Source organism: Gossypium raimondii, chromosome 6 (assembly GCF_025698545.1).
Source record: "Gossypium raimondii isolate GPD5lz chromosome 6, ASM2569854v1, whole genome shotgun sequence".
NCBI classification, from domain to species: Eukaryota; Viridiplantae; Streptophyta; class Magnoliopsida; order Malvales; family Malvaceae; genus Gossypium; species Gossypium raimondii.
In genome coordinates this window covers 44,011,231-44,018,350 of record NC_068570.1, presented here as the reverse complement: position 1 = coordinate 44,018,350, position 7,120 = coordinate 44,011,231, and the positions used below count along the sequence as shown (strand labels likewise).

At 37.6% G+C, this 7,120-nt stretch overlaps 1 non-coding gene across 1 annotated transcript; it reads left to right on the top strand.

Annotated features, from left to right (window-relative positions):
• The first annotated feature begins 6,694 nt into the window (after positions 1 to 6,694).
• LOC128042074 (small nucleolar RNA R71) lies at positions 6,695 to 6,801 on the top strand. Its single transcript, XR_008197282.1, has one exon. It is a non-coding gene; the product is annotated as a small nucleolar RNA R71 (small nucleolar RNA).
• The last annotated feature ends 319 nt before the right edge of the window (positions 6,802 to 7,120 follow it).

Sequence of the window (7,120 nt, the reverse complement as noted above, 5' to 3'; positions counted from 1 at the left end):
TTAAATTTGCAAGAATTTTAGCTTTCAAGCACAAAATTGTTATCATAAAGGGAAAGTAAGTAGGGCCAGAACATCTAGCGGCACAATTTCACATTTCTCCCAGGATGATTTTTCCCACATCAATGTTCTTTTCAGTTAAAATCGAGTATAAGAAGATCATTCGCTCTAATGAAATTGTAGTCCCAAGTGAAATAGGCATAAGGCTGAATCGAATGAAATAGAACCATACCTTTGCTAGTGGTGTCAAATATTCGACAAGTGTGAATTCCTTGCTTTGACATAGCCCATTTAGAAACTAGAACTGTAAGTTCCTCGAGAATTTTTGCAGATTTTTAGACTCAATATTTCTTATCAAGGAAGAATATTAGTCGTCTTCAAAATCAGGTAATTCAAATAATTCATTAATAGTGTTTGAGGTTAATGGTACCTTGATTCCTTAAATAGAAACTTTTGTTAATTTGTTTGAGGTCAAATTTGCATAAAATTCACAAAATAACTCATCATCTGCACTAGGTCTTTTCTCACAAAATAACTCCCAATTGAGAGCTTCAGCAATTTGTCGAATGCGTGCCATGAAAGTAATTTGTCGAATGGGTGCATCTGTTGATTCTTGAAAATACTTTCGTATCTCGCTTTGGCTTCTTCATAATGGAATTTGTTTTATGATTCGTCAATTTGGGTAGAGGCACGAGTTCTTCTGAGGCATAATTAAACTGATCATAAGATAGAAACAAATATTTTCTCAAAAATTTAATTAGTATAAAATATTAATAATTCCATAAATTGAAAAATTTAATAATTAAATAAAATTGAAATTTAGGAGAAAATTTTGTCTTACCACCTATATATAAAAATTAAGAACTTAAATAAATAAATATAAATAAAAAAGGTCGATTTCGGGACGGTTGGAGGGTTATTGGCTAAATGTGGGATCGAAGTGTTGTGCAAGGGTGCACACGGCACAAGGAATGTATGGCAGTAGCGCGCCTTGGCGTGAGCAGATGCGCAGGTAGCAGGCAGGTAGGGCTATTGAGCGAGCAACAAGACTGGTGCGTGCGGGATGGAGCTGGGGACGAGACAATGCGCACGGAGCAAGGCGTAAAAGGCAGCAGTGGCGCGCGATGGAGGTAGGTGCGTGCGGCAGTAGCAACGTGCGGGGTGAGCTGCTGGCCAGGTGCGCCAAGTGTGTAGGTTGCTGGCCGAATGGGGCTGTTGGGCGGTGCTATTGCTGGTGGTTTTGGATGCTAGGATTGATGGATGATGGAGAAGGTTGGTGGAATTTATAGGAAAAAGGGTAAGAGTATAATTAGAATTCTTAAAACAATTTAATAGGTAAAATATTTTAAGTTCTAATTCTACACAAAGTTAACAACAATTAATAATTAATATAATGCATATTAATTTATTATTTGCTATTAATTTATTGAAAAACTATAAAATATGATCAAATCTAAACTAATCCTAATTCTATGCAAAGTTGATAATAATTAATATATATTATAATAAATATAATTATATACTAGTTATTATCATCTTATTTATTAAATCAAATTAAAAACATTTATTCTAGATGCCTTTTGAAAATATTTACAAAAAGAGCAACCAAATTTTGAAAATAATTCAATTAATTACCTAGACTTAAAGAAAATTGAAATTCAGTTGCAATTAAAACTTGGATCAAAATTGACTTTTTTATTTGAAAAACTAAAAAATTATTTTGCCATTTAGGGAATGATTTCTCGGAAGATTATGTTAAAATCAATTCCCAGGAAAGATTGGAGGGTTATAAGCGATTCCGCTTAAGTTCCAATCTCCTAGACAAGATTTATTTAAACATACTAATCCCAAAAATATACCCTAAATCATTTATTTAAAAAAGAAAAACAAGAAAAATTAAATATCTGATAAAATGAATGAGATTTGATCCTGTTCAATTTCATCTCCCCAGTTATGTTTTAAGCACTGAGCATTAACTCGAAAATTACCTCCCTTACTTTGAAGTTTGACAACTCCGTAAGGATAAACTTGGTGAATCGTAAATGGACCAGACCAACGTGATTTTAACTTTCCTAGAAAGAACCTGAATCTGGAATTGAATAACAAAACTTGCTAACCTACTTCAAATTCTCGAACTCAAATGTGCTTGATATGCTATCTCTTAAGGCTTTCCTTGAGTAATTTGGCATTCTCGTATGAGAATATTCAGAACTCTTCCAACTCATCGAGTTGGAGCATCCATTTCTCTTTAGCAAGCTTAAGATCCAAGTTGAGTTGTTGGAGAGCCTAGTAAGCTGTGTTCTAACTCCGAGGGCGGATGATAGGCTTTTCCAAACACCAACCTATAGGGTGACATCCTTAAAGGTGTTGTATGCTGTCCTATAGGCCCATAAAGCATCATCCAGTCTTTTGGACCAATCTCGTTGGTTCGGGCAAATTACATTCTTGAGTATGCCTTTGATCTCTTTGTTTTCTAGTTCAGCTTGCCCATTCATCTACGGATGGTAAGCTGTGGCAACCTTGTGCTTCACTCCATGTTTGTCGAGTAACCATTTCAACCATTTGTTCATAGAATGGGACCCTTCATATCTGGTGATAGCTCTTAGGGTTTCAAACCTTGTGAATACATTCATCACAACCTTAGCATCGTTTGTTGGATATGCCTCAGCCTCAACCCACTTAGACATGTAGTCTACTACTACCAATATGTATTTGTGACCAAAAGATGGAGGTAAAGGATCGTGAAAGTCAACACCCCAAACATTGAATAACTTTACCTCAATGATGTTTGTCTGAGGGTATCTCATTTCTGTTGGTGATGTTTCCAACCCTTTGACACCGATCCCAGCTTTTTACGTAAGCATACACGTCTATGAATAGTGTTGGCCAAAAGAATGTAGCTTGTAATACCTTGTCCGCAGTACCTGTACCTCCGAAGTGTCCCCCACTCGGAGCTGAGTGGCAATGATATAGAATCTTATGTACTTCATTTTCTGCCACGCATATTCTGATCATTTCATCTGCACACTTTTTACACAAGTATGGTTCTTCCCAGAAATAGTACTTTACATTGTGAAGAAACTTTTTCTTTTGATGATACATCTTATCAATCAGCATCAAAGCACAAGCTAAATAGTTAGAATTATTAGCAAACCAAGCGGTATTATGAACATGATTTACCTTCAGTATGTGTTCATCTGAAAATGTCTCCTAAATGGGTATAAGTGGAGAATTCCCTTTTTGTGGCTCAAATCTGGACAAGTGGTCTGTTACTTGGATTTCTACTCCCTTTCGATCTTGAATTTCTAGATCGAACTCTTGAAGTAGAAGTACCCATCGGATTAGTCTCGGTTTAGCGTCTTTCTTGGAAAGTAAATACTCAATTGCTCAATGGTCCGTACAGACAATCACTTTGGTACCTACAAGATAATATTGAAAATTGTCAAAAGAAAACACAATAGCAAGTAACTCTTTCTCTGTTACTGTACAATTCAGTTGAGCTCCTGTCAAAGTTTGACCTGCGTAGAAGATGGGATGAAAAACTTTGTTCCTTCGTTGGCCCATGAAAGCTCCTATCGCGAAGTCACTTGTGTCACACATCAATTCAAATGGCAAATCCTAGTCTGGTGTGACGATTATGGGTGCCGAAACTAACCGACTCTTCTAATCTTTGAAAGCTCTTAAGCACTCCTCATCAAATTTGAACATCATGTCCTTCCCCAATAATTTGCATAAAAGTTTAGAAATTTTAGAGAAGTCCTTGATAAATCTTCGATAGAAACCGACGTGGCCCAAAAAGCTCCTAACACCCTTTACAGATGTTGGAGGTAGGATTTTCTCAATAACGTTTACCTTTGTTTTTATCTACCTTGATTCCTTGTCTTGTTATCTAATGCCCTAGAACAATACCTTCTCATACCATGACATGACACTTTTCCTAGTTAAGTACGCGGTTTGTTTCTTCGCATTGGCTTAGTACCTTGGCTAGATTGGCTAGGCAATCATCATATGTATATCTGAATAGTGAAAAATCATCCATAAGAACTTCCAAGTATTTCTCAACCATGTCAGTAAAACTACACATCATACATCTTTGAAATGTAGCAGGTGCATTACATAAACCAAATGGCATGCGTCAAAATGCAAATGTACTGTACGGGCAGGTGAATGTTGTTTTGTGTTATATCTTCTGGTGCTACTGTAATCAGATTATACCCGAAGTATCCATCGAGAAAATAGTAATAGTCTTGCCCCACAAGTCTATCCATCAGCTAGTCCAAAAATGACAAAGGAAAGTGATCTTTCCTAGTCGCCTTGTTCAGCTTCTGGTAATCAATGCAAATTCTCCATCCCTTAACCGTTCTAGTAAGTACAAACTCATTATTTTCATTCTCCATGACCGTAATATCTCCTTTCTTTGGCACGCACTAGACGAGACTTACCCACGAACTATCTGAGATGGGGTAAATTATACCTGTATCTATCCACTTGATGATTTCTTTCTTTACCACGTCCTTCATGATGAGGTTCAGTCTTTGTTTTCCATCAATCATCCCTTTCTCGCCATCTTCCAGGATGATCTGGTGCATGCATATAAATGGACTAATGTCGCAAATATCAACTATGGACCATCCGATAGCCTTCCTGAATTGTTTCAATACTAGGATGAGTTTCTCTTCTTGCTTAACGGTTAATTCCGCTGAAATAATCATAGGAAAAGTAGAAGTGTTACCTAAATAAACATATTTTAAATGCGAGGGAAGTAGCTTGAGTTCTAATTTACGTGGCTCCTCGATTGACGCTTTTGGTTGGGCATAATCCTTCTTATTCTCTAACTCCAAAGATTCAAAGCGGGATTGCGGATTAAATCCCCTTTGATTAGCTTCTAGCAAAGCTAAGTATTCATCCTCCTCTTCATCACTTGAAGGGTATAATGTCAAAATTTGTTCTAATGGGTCCTCAACATAGTTGAGTTCCTTTTCCATGATTAATTACTCTAAATCAGACACTGTAGAACAATAATCAATTGTGTTACGAAATCGCATAGACTTAAAAACATTAAATGTTACCTGATCATCCTAAACACGTATAGTAAGCTCGCCCTTCTGCACATCAATAAGGGTTCTTCCAGTTTCTAGGAAAGCCCTTCCTAGAATGATTGGCTCCTCTTTTTCTAGTTCAAAGTCTAGAATAAAAAAGTCAGCAGGGAAAATAAATTTGTCTACACGTACCAATATGTCCTCGATTTTTCTTCTGGATGTGCTAAGGATCGATATGCTAATTGAACTGTAACCGTAGTAGGTCTAACTTCACCCATCCCCGACTTCCTAAATATTGACATGGGCATCAAGTTGATACTCATACCCAAATCACATAGTGCCTTATCACAATATGTTGCTCCAATGTTGCAAGGTATGGTAAAACATCTAGGATCCTTCAAATTTTAGGGTAGTTTATCTTCAAGATATGCACTACATTCTTTTGTCAGGGATTCCGTCTCAAATTCTCTAAGTCTTCATTTTTTTGACTGGATATCCTTCATGAATTTGACATAGTTCGACATTTTTTCAAGTGCTTCAACCAACGGAATGTTGATATGAAGTTGCTTGAGTACGTCTAGGAACTTCTTCAATTGAACTTCTTGCTTCTACTTCTGAAGTCTTTGAGGGTAGGGTGGTGGAGGCTTCTTTACTGGAACTGGTTGATTCATCTTCTGTGGAAATTATGAATCTAACAAAGTTGTCAGTTTATCGGAATTAGCTAGTTCAGAAGCTACCTTTTTGGATTTTGTAGATTCAAGTTTTGGTGAAACTAGAATTTCAACACTCGGTTGAACTTCCTCTGAGTCTTGAACATCAGCTGGCTCTTCTTCAACTTCGACAGTGTTGGGCTCTAATGTCTTTTCACTCCTCAATGTCCATGCTTTACAATGCTCCTTCCCAGGATTCCTCGGATTCTCCATATCACTAGGTAAAGCACCTTGTGGTCGGTTTCTGAGTTTAGTTGCAAGCTAGCCCATTTGGTTTTTCAGGTTTTTCATTGTAGCTACTTGGCTTTGGATTAAGGCATTATTCTTGGCTATGTATGCCTTCAACAAGTTTTCTAAGCCATTGGATGGTTCAACTTGAGGTTGTTTCTGAACTTGTTGGGTGAAAATAGGTGGCTGGGTCGATCTAGGTTGGGTGTATGTGTTACTCGGTCCAGCCCCTTGGTTATTCCAAGAGAAATTAGGGTGGTTTCGCCACGATGGGTTTTATGAATTGGATTGTAGTCCTTGCCTTCTTTGATTTTGGTTCCAATTACCCATGTAATACACAGATTCTGGATTCGATGGACATTCTTTGGATAGATGTCCTTCCCCATAATAGACACAGGCTATATTTTCAAATCGATTCAGTGGCTGTGCTGCAAAACTATTAAACCCATTAGTGGTAAAATTTTTAAGCATTGAGGAAATCGAGGATACCAGAGATATGAGTGAAGTAAGAGCTCTACTTCATGTATTCCGGTGACTCGTCTTCCTGATGCTACTTGATTGGTTGGCCATTGATAATTTTTGCTGGCAATCCTCTTAATGATTTCATAAGCCTCATTATAAGACTTAGAAAGGAGAGCACCATTAGCAGAAGCATCCACAACCATCCTCTTGTGAGCATTGAGACCATTATAAAACGTCTCAAGTTGGATACAATATGGGATTCTGTGATGAGGGCACTTCCACAATAATTCTCTGCACCTTTCCCATGTCTCAAACAAGGACTCATCATCCATTTGTTGGAAAGTAGTGATCTCGTTCCTCAACTTAGCATTCTTGTTAGGCGGAAAATACTTCATGAGGAATCTTTCTGTTAACTCTGGTCATGTGGAAATTGAATTTTGTGGTAATGAGTTCAACCAGGCTCTAGCTCTGTCTCCTAACGAATATGGGAACAACTTTAATCGTAGCGCATTGTCGGGTACTCCGGCTAACTTGAAAGAATTGCTCACCTCCATAAACAGTCGAAAGTGCAGGTGAGGATCTTCGGTAGGCTTTCTACTGAATTGGCCCACTGTCTGAAGCATTTCGAACATGACTGGCTTCAGCTCGAACTGTTGTGCCTCAATTTCGGGTTTCCTAATACTT